Source organism: Carya illinoinensis, chromosome 13, assembly GCF_018687715.1.
Source record: "Carya illinoinensis cultivar Pawnee chromosome 13, C.illinoinensisPawnee_v1, whole genome shotgun sequence".
Classification (NCBI taxonomy): domain Eukaryota; kingdom Viridiplantae; phylum Streptophyta; class Magnoliopsida; order Fagales; family Juglandaceae; genus Carya; species Carya illinoinensis.
This window is the reverse complement of record NC_056764.1, coordinates 12,762,820-12,778,122: the sequence shown is the minus strand read 5'-3', so window position 1 is coordinate 12,778,122 and position 15,303 is coordinate 12,762,820.

The following is a 15,303-nucleotide window of genomic DNA, read 5'->3' as shown; positions in this document are numbered from 1 at the left end:
AGTTCATTAGCTCCGAAAACAGTTTAGGCACTTATTTGTACTCAGAATTGGTTACAACATCCGTCGGCGCCAATTGATCTTAGAAAGGCCATGGATAATGTGGAGAGCTTTGTAGTAGAATCTGGTAATGTATTCATTCAATATTAATTTATTCTTATAAGTTAATTTCATTTATTTATTGATTATCCAAATTTATTAATATTTGATGTTTAATCTTAATTTGTTTTTTCATATTTATATAGAAATGGGAGCACAATCAGGTGTCACAACTATTGAAGATTGAAGACTTTTTGAATTTGAACTGAAGAATTAAAGATCCAAGATTTTAATGTTTAATTTGTGTTAGTTGCTTTTTTATTGCTTAAAACAATTTGTGTTGGTTTGTATTTGTATTAAACATCTACTCATTTAGTGGATACTTTTATTGATTACTTAGTAGTTAGTTATTAACTAACTTATTAGATTTTAAATTATTATTTAGTAATTATAACTTACTAGTTACTATTATTAGTTTCTAAAACAATATTAGTTTTATTGTTTTAAACTAGTAATGAATTTTAAAAATACAAGAAGAAAAATTTAAAATATTGTGAATATTGACTAATAAATTCACTACATTGAGTAGAAAAAGCCCAAAATGAGCAAGAAAAACCTTCTGAAAAGGGGCCCAAAAGAGGCCCAAAACAGTGGCCCAAACCGCTAAACCGACCGGAATCGGTTCCCGGCCGGTTCCAGCCCCTTGAACGGTCGGTTTTCGGTCGGCAAAATTAGGAACAAATGCTGGTCGGTCGGCGTCGGTTCGGCCCTTTACCGAACCGAGACTATCGGTTTTCAGGCCTAATTGAAGGTCACTCTTTATAATTAAATCAAGCTCGTTGAATTTGCCCCAACATTGACAGCTTGTACAACCCCCAAAGCATCTGAGTTGTTTCCCAAGATGTCTTGAACTCTATGAGTCTGTTGGGAGGCAAACATTTTTGAGAAGTTTGCCATGAATTGTGAGTTTCTCTAAATGGTCCTCTCTCCCACCATATTGCCCATCTTCAAGGCAAACAATCCCCCCTCCTAGTCAAATGCTTCTCTCTCTAGTCAACCAACACCATTAGTGTTGATGCAAAAGGGGTTGCAAAATAAGAAATAGCAAGAGAAAAGTTTACTTGAAGCGCATTACAATGTTACTTTTCTTAAGATAACATTCGCCCCTACCAATAATTGTATATATATGGGTTACAAGCAGATTTACCTCTGAGATACAATGAGGTCCAAAACAAGTTTGTTTGTCTAACTGTGTTATACACACTCGAAATTAAACCCAAATACCCTTAGATTTTACTATTCAATCAAGAAATTAGAAATATATTCTTTGCAGAATGAACATATCCTAATAATTTATTTTGAAGAAATGAAAACTTTTGACAGTGATAATTTTAAAATTGCCTTCTTCGACTTTTTACTTCGTAGGCCAATGGATCTATTTTTTAAGAGTTCCACTTCTGACCAGTTGGGTTGATGTTGGACATTTAATAGCCTTCAATTAAAATATGACACATTAGAAATTTTATATTATAAACACTAAAATTGGTCTCATATGATTATATCAAGAAAATGTAATTTCTGATAGTAGAACGCGAGAAGTCATAGGAACTTCATCTTCTTCAAACCATCTGCCGCCGCACCAAATCAGGTTCGTCGCCTCCACAATCGGAAAAAGCCACCGCACCACCCAACTTCGTCGTACCCACGAAACTCTTTCTCCCCCACGAAGCTCCATCGCCCACCAAACCGAAATCCATTTGAGGAAAAAAAAACTAAATAAAATAAAAATAAAAAACATAAGAAAAATCCCCATGAGCTCTTTCTCCTCCACGAAAGCTCCATCGTGGTTCAAGTGGAGATCAACCATTTTCGAAGATAGAGGCACTAAAAGAATCGGTGTCGGTCTGATTGGCATCGAGAATCCACCATTATTATGGCTTAGATCTAGCTCAGTTTCAGGAAACTATCCAAACAATAAAAATGCTGGGAAATTAGTCATTGGGATTCATTATTTGGGTGGTCCTAATACAATAACTATAATAATTAATGACATCCTTCTGCAAGTGAGAGCAATCCCAACAAGTAGGACGCCATGAATCACAACACTTTCCATTTTTCTGCCATTTCGCGCTTCTTCTTTTTTCTTTCTTTTTGTTTTTTTTTTTAAAATAAACGGAAGCCCAATGGTGAAAGCCTCCCATACCCAGGCTTCGAATCCACCTTCATGTCAATAACTGCAAACCTTCTGGTTGCGGCATCAACCTTTCTCGAGGTATTGCTAAGAGAGGGGAAGGGAATTTTTTTGCGACATCAAACTTTCTCGAGGTATTGCTGAGAGAGGGGAAGGGAATGTTTGCAAGAGTGGGCAGAGCAGAGGGAAATGAGGAAGCTTTTTTCACAACAAGACCAGCTGTAGTAGGCACATGAAACATGAAATAGAAGAGTCTACGTGGAAAATATTTATTAGAGGGTTGTTATTAGAGGTATATCAGATCGATTGGTGGAAAGATATTCTCATTTTTTATTTTATAATAATTTTTCGTTTCACTAACATCTATACTAACCTCTCTTCCGTTCCGAATATATTTATTTTGTCTATGGGCATAAGACACAACCCTTGGACTTAATTTAATAAAAACCCCTCATCTTGTTAGGGGATGACTCGAACCTCTTCCCACTTGTACAATTCAAGTGTTGTATACCATCAGGGTAGACAGTGGTGATCAGGCCACTTACCAACTAGTAGCAAATAATGATAATATAAGAACAAGTTTACTTAATTTCTCTCTTTTCAAAATAGTTCATAACTTTTAAAAATAAATCTCAAAATATTATTAATAATAAATATAATATATATTATTTTAAAAATATTTTCAACAGTGACACAATCAGTGTCGGCACACATGGTTGCCACACACTGCAACACTGCCTCTCCCAAACCAACCCTATATCCCTCTAGGAAAACTCTTATTATAGGCAAATCGTGCACCAAATCATGCACCAATGCTGACATGACATGGCTGGATGCTTAATAAAACGGTGCGAATTGGCAAGAGAATGGCTGGGTATGGGTTTGGAGTAAACCAAAAATCATTCTTCCCTCTAAACCCACGTGTTTCACCCTTCTGCTTGTCCATTCTTCTACCCCCTAGTAATTTCAAGGGAGTAGAATTGAGCTTTTTGGTTCAATGGAAGACACTCTTCCCATCAAGTTATTTTTTCTCCTCCTTCTAAGTTGATGGCTTTTCTGGTAAATAATTAATCAGTAATTATTTTGGTTTTCTTTAGAACTCATTCAAGCATTCTTCATAGAGTATTTGTTCAATCCCTTGAAATGATCGAAGAAAGGGAATCTCATTTTATATCTATGATCTGCAATATCTTTTAATACTCAAGAGAGATGAAGATGGTTGGTGTTGGTATATGCAAGAGGGGATTATTTTACGGAAAACCCATTTAACAAGGGGAGAGTTTTAGAAAACAAAGAAAAACAAATCACAGAAAAAACTTCCAAATTCTAAAGCAAATAGCTTTAGAAAACACTAACTTTACATATTCGTTGCATACTTCTTATTGGATTCGTCGGAAACAGTGGAGACCGTCCATTTACCGTTACCACGGGGTGAGCCATGGAGAGCAGAGCATGGGAAGAAGACAAATCCTCCATAGCCATCTCCATTTCTCGTAGCGAAAGAAAAGATTCGAGGCTATTCAGAGGGAGAGAAAGTGATGGAAATAAAAATAAGAATGAATGAAAATTTTGGGATAGGAAAGTGAAACCAATCTTTACAACTAAATTTGAAGAATAGAAATGTTTCAGATCTTCTTTCTAATGTTTCTTTTTCTTTTATCATGGTTTTCATTTTTTATTAAATAAAAATAACATCTGACAAAATATTAAAGTAACAATTGGTATATGGGTTGGCGCACCAACTCGCTTGTACCTAGAATAACTACTCCCTTCATATCCTTTCCCCTTATGAGTGGCAATCCTATTACATTTTTTTGCTTTTATTTTTGTGTTTTGCATGTGTGTTTGGAGGCTAATTTCATTAGCATCTTCGACATGTACAGCTCTCACACTGTAGAAGATATTATCAAATTAATAATTTGATTTTTATAATCTTTAAGATATTTAATTTATCTTATTTTAATGTAATTTTTTTTTTTTATAAATAGATATGTATGTCTTATATTTAGCAACACTTCAGAATAGTATAGATGTTACCCTAAAAGTTTCTCTCTCTCCTTTTTCTTTCCCCCATCTCTTTTTCTATTTTCTATTTTATTTTTATTTTTTTATCATAGTCTCATTTGAAAATTATGAAAATCAAATCAAGAATATCAACTCATGCTATTTTCTCTGAGTATCGTTACTTTCTTTTGTCTATAAATGGCTTTTGTCTACCTACTCTTATCTAAAAATGCAAAAAATCTAGAACTTATGACATTCTGTACTGTTTGGTCATATAAAATTTTCATTTTAAATATAAAATTCTCATCTTATCATTATAACTTTTTTAAATCTCCTACAAAATATAATAAACAATTTAATTTTTTTCCTACTTTTTTAAATCTCAAAATAATAATAATATAATATTTTAATATTAATCTTAAAATTCAAAATTTTCATCTGAGAATTCTATCTGGCCAAGCAGAACCTTCAAAACATTTAGACTTGTTCTATATATTCTTAGGAAAAAGCTGTTTGAACCAAGAAAAGTGATCGATTAATGTATTACATTTTACTTAATAATTAACAAAGTGATTATTAGTGAATTTGTGTTTTTTATTTTTTTTTTTTAAATATTTAAAAATGTATAAAAAATGGTTGAAAAAAAAAAGTATATTTGCACTTGTCCGTCCAAACTATCGGTACTTTTTATCTGTACAGGTAGCAAGACTTATTTTCTTATTATGGAATCATCTCACAATAGATGAATCATGCAATCCAATTAGTGGGTAGTTCGGTCCAGTCCGGAGAGATTTTGTGGACTAAGATCAGACTGGACCTATTTGGTCTAGGGTTTTTCCACCTTGAACCGGACCAAACTCCATAAGGATCAGGACGGTCCGATCCAATTGGTCCATTCGGTCCACCCTTCCCTTCTTCTTCTTCTTCTTCTTTTTTGAATCTAATGTCATTTTGTTTAATATTTATGTAATTATATTGTGATATATTTAATATATATATATATATATATGGTATACTATTATATATATTATATTTATTAGTAATACACTAATACTAATACTATTAATCTATTAGTATATAGTAAATTAGTAATAGTTATTAACTTATTTATTATAATTAATAATACACTAGTGCTAATATTATAGCTAATAACTAGATGTAATAACTAATAAATAATAATATGTAATAACACTAGTACTAATAGATAATAACTAATAACTAGTATTACTAATTTACTATATCTCTTCATTGTCTTCAAACCCAACACATTTACTAATACTCTATGTAATACTATATTCATTTATTAAATAAGAGTAATACTCTATAGTCTTATAATCTTATTACTAATACTAGCATATTAGATATTAAGTTAACTAATACTAATACTCTTAGTCTCTTATAATCTTATTACTAATACTAGTATATGAGTATTAATTTAGACTATTAGTAATTTAGTCTTAGTATAAATATTAGTATTAGTATAAAATTATAAATATTAGTATTATAAATATTAACCTATTAGATTAGATAAAAATTATAATTATTTATATACAATTATAAATATTATATAAATAATAAAATATATTTTATATAAATATATATTATTTATTCGGTCTGATCCAGTCAGGTCTGAAATGGCCGGTTCTGACCGGCCGATACTCTCTCCTAAATCCGATCAATTGATTGCTCCTACAACTGAATTTACAATGGCCAAATATGGAACCGGATCGATTATTTGGTACTGTTTTTCAATTAGGTTTTAGCTTTCGCGTTGTATCTAAAGCTTTGGACTTGCTGCTTTTTGCAGCATACACAAGCTCAAATTCCCCTATAATTTTGCAGTATTATAGCTCATCTGCCTTTCCTAATCGGATTCATCAAGAACACAGGTCGAAGGAGCTTTGGGTTTCATGTATCATCATTTTGGAGCACTAGGATGTAGACATGAACACTCTCTCTTTCCATATGCTTGTGGATTTTCCCTATTAGATCAAACTAATTGCAAGAAAGCAATTAAAGACATTTTATTTTTTCAAAATTCTTCAGAAATCCCTAATTTTCCTTACAATTGTTATGGTTGAAAATGAGAAAATTATTAAAAGAGCGATGTAGTTTTTTTTCCTCCAATTATCAGGCCCATCTATAAGAATGTACTGAACTCATGGTTAAGCCCATGGGCAATGTTCTCTCTCCAATGGATAGTCCAAGCCGTATATATCATCTGGCCCAAATGGTTATTAACGAGAACGTGAAAAATGTTTCAAAGGGAAATATATTGTTGGAATTTGAAAAAGTATCATCTATTTTATTATTATCTTTTCATTATTACATGATATGGTATTAAATTATTAAAAATTATTTATTATGTTCCACTTATAAATTTATTATTTAATGTCACATCAATAAATATTAAGAGGACAATTATCAAAATGATAATAAATAAATTTTTCCATTATTGAAAAGCTAGTTGTTAAAATTGTTGCCGCATTGGGAATGGGATAATAAGTAAAAATGATATGCATATAATTATTTATATATATAAAAAATCTATTTATCATTATTTTTATTATCATCTTCTCAACCTCTCTTGATAAATCTACAAGTAAATATAATAAATAATTTTTAATCATTTAATATTATATCATGGGATGACGATGAGTATGACGGTAAAATAGATGATTAGTGATATTACTTATTTAAATAAATGTGTTTAAATTTTGGATATATTTGTAAAATAACTCATCAAAGTAACATCGATTCACATAAATATCCTAATTTAAAAATATGATTATAAAAAAAAAAAAATATTGTGCATGTATCATTATTCTTGAATAAATAGGTAAATGTGGTAGTGAAAAGAAAAATAGTTGTAAAATTTGCAACTACATTATATGAGTAAGGGGCAAATGGGAAAACTAAAATATATGGGTACGGACCAAGGTTTTAATGTATTGGCGAAGAAAGATTGAAGTGTCAAATACCATATAATATATTTTATATATATATATATATATATCATAGGAGAGTCTGAAATGGAGTAAAAATAAACAAAAGTATATCCTATAACTACCGTTGATTAGAAAATATTATATTCAGCTAATTATGAGCGATAAGGTTGATTTTTTTAAAAAAAGGTGAAAAGAGTAATATAACACAATTTTGATTTACCAAAAAATGTTAAAAGAAAATATACAAGCTTAATTATTAGATTTTAACAAATACTTTGCGTTATAAATTTTTAATTCAAGCCTATAATTTTAATAATTTAGGATGAATATAGTAAAAATATGAAGAAAAAAAAAACATGAAAAGACTATCATTTTTGGTAATTACTTCCTCATACTACCAAAAATTGAAATCTAACCATCCATTTGAAAAATAAAATAAGATAAATATCTTTTATGAAAAAAAAAATAAAAAGAAAAAGATTCATGGATCATAAAAAAGAAAAAAATTAAAAACTTAAAAAATCAAATTGAAAACATAAAAGTTGAAACCTTATTTTTTCCAAAACAATAAAAAATGCATGAATAATATTTTCAACAGAAATCTAAAAATTAAAAAATATTAAGTAAATCTTATTTTAAATTAACATTTCTTAAAATCATACTTTTATAATATAATATTCTAAAAAAAATTAATTTTAAAAACTTCTTTTTAACCTAAAAAGTTTGCACAACCACAACGCTTCCACAACCACTTGCGATCAAAGAAACCATCTTGGGTGATCCCAACGGGGGATGCCTCGTATGAGTAAGTTGAAGATCAAAAGATGTAATATCTTAATCAATCTAATAATCTCCCAATACGTATATATATGGGGTATAACGTTTGCAGCACCTCACATAGTGAACTCTCCCTCGTAAATATTCGAATATTAAACTCTACTTTTTTTTTTAAGTAATTATATATATAACGTTTACATATTTTACAACTGTATATAATATTATTCTACAAAATAAGCCTCATCGACTAAATTAAGGGCCAAGCGCTGTGATTCCTTACATCATCCTATGACCTCTAAATGATGTATTTAACTTGGTTTGAAAAATTTATCGTCCTGTATCACGAAAACATCTGGTGAACGTTTTTTCGTTCGTTTAGAGGCCTTTGTTCGCTGTACGCTGATACCTAAGAGATTGTACGTTTCAAAACCAAACGGCAATATTAAAAGATCTGTATGGTTGGAATAAAGAAGTCAACAACGGGTTGGCATCAATCAATTTAAAAAGAAAAAAAGATCCATAACGGGGATATTGGTCAACTGGTTGCATGTGTTCGTTGTGTAGCTACAGTAAGTCAGTTAGGTTTTGGTGGCATAATATGATTGTTAACATAGTAATTTGTAATGATCTTCGCCAATTGAAAAATAGAATCTCAACTTAATGAAAATTAGTTACAAATGAGAATGAAAAAAAAATTAATAAGGCGACGTGTGAATTTATGCATGATCGATATCAATCATGTGTTTAAATAATTTATAAAAGGAGAAAAAACTTACTGTATTACCCATTGCACCGAAGGAAGCAAGTACTTCAACTAGACAAATGTCAACAATTGCTGGAAACTCGAGATCATGATCTATCAACCACCACCGATATATTGGAAGAAAAAAAAAAGCACCACCGATACATTTTATTGCAGGTGCTGATTAGCAGGAATCATTATTGAGCCAAACATAATAAAATAACACACACATTTATTTAATACCCATTTAACTAAAAGTATTTTATTTCCCCATCTGATCAAGTGCTTTTATTTAAGATTATATGTACACATTGTTGGGGGATTTTTTCCCGGGCGGGCCCAAATCAGACATCAAGGGAATCTTTCCCACAACTAAGGGCTCGAAAAGACAGGCCCAGCACCCAAAGGCTTAGGCTGGTCGAGCCCCTCGACGACCTGACCTGGTTGGGGACTCATGACTCATATAAGCTGGACACAGGGTTCTAGGTTGGGAGATGGAACGCTACTCAGGAGTGCAAGAAGCTACACCAACGAAAGGGGAAGGAAACATGTCATATCGACGAGACTAAACTTTATAGCAATATGAGAAGATTACGCCGCATTAATTACTTCACCCAAATGATTACATCGCATAAAAGAAAGCACGGCAGATGGTACTCTTGAAAGACACCCATCCACCCAACCGCAGGGCATACCCATCTGGCCCTCAAGGCAAGGTATAAAAAGGATTCTCAGGTATCTAGTAAGGGAATCAGAAAAGCATTACTAAGAAATCTCTTACTCAAATCCATTCGTCAAGTACTATCTTGAAATTTTTTGCTGACTTTGATATTGGAGGCTTCCCCAGCTACCTTAGGACTACCATCTGTCAATCTTTTTTCTGTGATTACAAACTCACAAGAATGAAGACTTGGACTGTTAAGATCTTAACTTTTAGACATATGAAATACGATGTCAACACACGTCAACCAAGTTATAAATGTTTGGATATTCTTTCTATGACAAATTTTCCTCCTCTTTAAAACAAAAAATAATCTTATTTATTTGCAAGAGATGAAAAATCTTAGTGAAATAATTTGAATGAAGACATTTTGACACTTGGAGTACAATTTATTGCATCTTGACCGCACGCACCTCCCCCATGATAATTCTCAATTGCTGATCTTTAAGAAAATACCCTAATCCCAATTATTAGACCATTGTGTGTAGCTCACTCATCCTTTTAAAAATAAGTACTGACAACTTCTTTAGCCTCGTAACTTTAAAACATATTACACACCACACTCTTTTCCTATTCACAAATGTCACAAGTCTGCGTATCTCTTGGTTATCCGGTATAAGGACTAATCAATCTCAATTTAAAAGAAGTTGAAGAGGGAATATCTAAGGATTGAACCAAAAGATTTGATTGCATTGTCCCTTTGCTAGTTGCAGTCTCCTACTATAACAAACTGTCTTTTCTTTTCTTTTTAATAATCATGATCTTAGATTTGTCAAGGACATGGGTTTAGATTTTGAAAAAATCTACACAACCTCTCAACACTCTAACATTCTACTTTTTTTTTTTTTGCATGCATGGAACACCCAACAAACGTCTAGCGCCCCCACTTCTTTAATTTTTTGTGACAGAATCCATAGGATCAAGTTTCTTTATATCCATGGCAGCCGCATCTGGCGTGATTTCAGGAGCAGCATCGTTATACTTGTATGAGACTACATTTGACATGATTACGTTAAGGAGGAACTGGACTACTGCATATAATATTTTTTAAGTGGTCAAAAGTTGACTTAAAAAAAATAAAGAAGAAGAAGAAGAAAAAAAGAAAAAGAAGAAGAAGCTAGCAAAAATAGTTTTCTGCTTTTTTATGTAGTTTGATGACACAACATCTGACCAAGAACATGGAACTATTCAAGTTATTTTTTATCAAAATAAATTTATTCTCATCGTATATAACTCGTCAAAAATATTTCTTTTTCTTATAGTGAGTTCATTTATTCGCATGTCCGTTATTAACACATCACACACCATGCATGAGCTATGCTACTTATAAGGTTTTATGTAAATATAACACTTGTTATTAGACCCATAATCATTTTAAAAGCAGTCAAAATATCCACACTTTTTTATGCTAACTTAAGATACTTTTTAAATTTCCCAATTAATTGACTCGGTCCATTTTTTTAAATAAATAAAAATTGGTCTATTCACTACGAGCATAATCATTTTATTTTTGGAACTTTCTACTTAATTATGTAGTCCATATATATGGAGGCATGTCTCTTAGAATTTATTCTTCAACTTTTTTGTTAATAAAATTTTGAACTTTTTATTGATCACTTGAAAAGGGGTTCCCATGCAAGACTAAAGTCAGAACTAGGGCTAGAATTAGTCTATTCGATAACCTACTCGGTATTTGTCTGGTTTAATTCAAATCGAACTCGACTCATGAAAAAAAAATTCGACTATGAAAGCAGATACATGCTCGATTAGAATCGAACTCGACTTGTGAAAAAAAAGTTCGACCGTAAAAACAGATACATGTTCGATTAGTAAATGACATATACTCGGCTCGACTAAAACTCGTTAAGGTCCGTTTGTTTATGTCCGAGTTGACTCGTTAGCTTGACTTGATTAAAACTCATTCATATTATATTTATCGGGACATACTCAATCTAGTTAAGATTACATAAAAGTAATCTCACAAATTTATGTGACTTAATGTGGTTTGTTAAGTTGTGAAATTATTTTAATTGTAAAGCAAATCTAACGGATCAGATTAAAATAAATAAGTTTGTAGGATTGTTTTTATGTTATTCATTTGTGGATATAACAGTACTTTTTTATTTATTAATTATTAAATTTTATTAAAAAAAAAACAACTTGAGACAAGTTAAGAATTTAACTTACGAATTTAACGAATCGAATAAAAGTTAAATAAAAATCTCAAATTCGAACTCAATTTTGAATTTTTTAAATCAAATCGAATTCGACAAGTCAAAGATCCTATGGCCATAATCAGAACAAAACAATCACGAGTTCTTTAATTTAATATGACTTGAAACGATCTTCGGGCCCATTAATTGGGAGACTAATTACTATCAAGCATGTCTACTCCAATTCAACCAAAAACAAATAAAGAATTAGACGATGATACACACTGACCTTGACAAATGATTTTAGTTCGACGTTAATGTTTCATATCAGCAGACAGATGGTTTCATTTCTCCACTTGCCAACATGAGCGAGCGTTAATTAAGTGGTTTCACACCAGCCATAAATAAATTAATAAATAAATTCCTCTGGCAATGTCCAGTCTGTACATAGTTCCAAACCGATAAACAAAACAGATCACTCTGTATTTAATGATAGCATACCACATAAATCATTTCGGATGTGTAAAGTTATTTAGTCAGGATGTGTAAGTTTTATTTATTCTTTTTTAATATAATGAGATCCAATATATATTAAAAAATAGATTTTTCTTTTTTGTAAATTTCAGATTAATCTATTTTTTTTAAAAAAAAATGCACGGAGTTTATAGGATCTAAAACACTATATACTTAGATAGTAAGTTGAGATAAAAAAAATAAAAGTTAAAAGTTAAATAAAATATATTTTAAAATATTTTTTTTTTCATATTATTATTTTTTTAAAATTTAAAGAAATTGAATTGTTTATTATATTTTGTATAGAAATTTAAAAAATTTGTAATAATTAGATGACATTAGATAGGATGAAATACTTTTTGTATCCAAACCCGGTCTAGTGATTTTAACACATTTTGTTTTGCATGGGAGGTTTAGATATAAAAAGTCTTTTAACTCATCTTATCTTATCTTATTAATCATTTCAACTTTATCAAATTCTCATATAAAATATAATAAATAATTTAATTTTTTCAAAATTTAAAATAATAATAATATTAAAAAATAAAATTCTAATAATATTTTATTTAATTTTCAATTTTCATCTTTTTAACTCAATAAAATAAAATCAAAATGTCTAATGATCTTAGACAATGATATTTTGGTGACATGCCACCTGTTATCAGACAAATGAAAGATGTTAATACAAATCGGTGTGACGAGAAAAGGTTATTTCATTCGTAAATAGGTGTGATGGATGCATCCCTTAGGTCTTATCCTTAAGTTGTCATTTTAAATTGTTATATTTTAGGTAATAATAATTGAGTAATCTTATATAGAGTATCAATATAATCTTATATACAGTAATAATATATTTAAATTTTAGATATTTTATTTGAAAAAAAAATCTAACTATTAAAAATGTTAATTTCATTTAAAAATAAATAAAATCTGTGATTAAAAAATTAATTAATTTATATAAAAATTATATTTACTTTTTTTTTAAATAAAAAAATAGTCTGGAAACTTACACAATCTACAAATTATTTTTTTTAATAATTATATTCGAACATGACAATAAATCAATAAATAAAAGCCTGCTGTCAACCCAACAATCATTACATAAAAACATCAATATCATTTATGTAAGGAATAATCCAAGTGGATAATATTTTTAAGTTAGTTGATAAAAATATATTTAATAAATTAATAAAATATATTTAATAAATTACTTATATGATATAATTTAATTTATAAATTTTATTATTTAAATTATATAAATAATATATTCTATATATCATCTAAGTGTCAATATAAAAATAAAATAATTTATTTTTTTTGAAACATTTTTCAATAAATTAGGTTTGCTAGTACTGGCTGATAAAAAAGCGACGCCTTTTTATGATTAGTTTTGTCGAGCTTTCCACTTTTTCATTTATGTGTAAGTTGGAAAGATTGAAGTCTGTTTGGAGTGAAAATGTTTTCTCTCTCCTTATTTTATTATTAAATTTTTTTAATTTTTATATAAAATATAATAAATAATTTAATTTTTTTAAAATATTAAAATAGTAGTAATATTAAAAAATAATATTTTAATAATTTTTAATTTAATTTTTAACTTTTATCTAAAACTATCATATCTCATCTTATTATTCAAATGATTCACGTTAGGCCCAAAATATCTGTACATGTAACAATATTTAAATTTGAGATCTACTTAAAATGACCTTTAAAACCTTTAAATTTAGACAACAACGTGAAGCGAACATGATCTTGTCGTGAAGGTGAAGTAAAACAAGAAATTAATCATACAACATAAAAGATTTATGTAATTTGCTAATGCCAAAGAGTTTTATTATCTTAAGAAACGTCAAAGTATACAATGGGACGAAATTATAATGTTGAAAATGGACATGTTGTTTATAATATATATATATATATATATATATAAAGTTACACGACAAAAATCTTAATTTTTCAATTATCTCATTATTCCCTTAAGTGATTTGTCAAGTGAACTATCGGTCCAAGCCTCATTAAAAATCTATCAAAAACTCATAATGAATCATTGTTGAATTGGATCATCAAATTAAGCCACCACAAAAATAAATCAAGCTCCATAAACCAACATATCTCATTATATGTTCTCACTTAAAATTTATATATTTTGTTATGTTACATTAAGGGTATATTTGGATAATAATATGATATGAGAATTGTGTGAATAATAGTAAAATAATTTATTAATAATATTGAAATGTTTTGAATTAAGATGTTTTAGGCACTATTTTGATGTTGAGATTTTCTCAATCTATCTTATCTCAACATACATTTCAACATCAAATCACCACATAAATAAAAACACTTTTCAATTTCAAATTTTCAAAATTTTTTGTTTAATTATTGTTTAATCATTACAACCTTTTCAAATAAAATACAAAAAAAATAATTCAATTTTTTCAAATCACAAAATAAAAATTATAATTTTTATTTTGAAGTTTGAAAAAAATTATTATTTTTTTGTATTTTGTTTGAAAATTTAAAAATTTTATAATGATTAGAAAATAATTAAATAGAAAATTTTAAAATTTAAAATTGAAAATATTTTAGGTTTGAATAATATTTTACAAGTAAATTATAAAAAATTTTGAGTTAAAATTTGTCTCAATCTAACTTTCTACACTATGATAGCAACTTATTTTGGTTAGTTGAACTATCCGCTACTTCTAACTAATTATTGATTATATTACTATTTTTTCAAATATTTTATAAAAATGTTAAATTCATCTAAACTTACTTAATATATTTTACATATATATATCAACTTATTTATATTTAAATATATTTCAATAAAATTCAAAAAATATTACTATTTAAAGACCTAATCACATCATTTAAAATCATCTTAATATATAAAATGAAATGATATTTACAATTATAATTGTATAAGTACCGTGCACTTTTAAAAAAAAAAGTAAATTAATATAGAATTTACATAAAAAAAATTAAATTTTTAATTATAAGTCTTAAATTTTTCAAAATGATTACGTGACGTTTACACACTCTACAACTATACGTAACATTTTTCGTATTTAAATATAATCTTTAAGACTGACGTCACTGACCTGCATAAATTAAAATCAATTTTTTTATTAAAATTTAATATATTATAAATATTATATAACTTATTCTGTGTCTATTATTTTATTTTAATTATAAATTTTTGGGGCATGTTCATG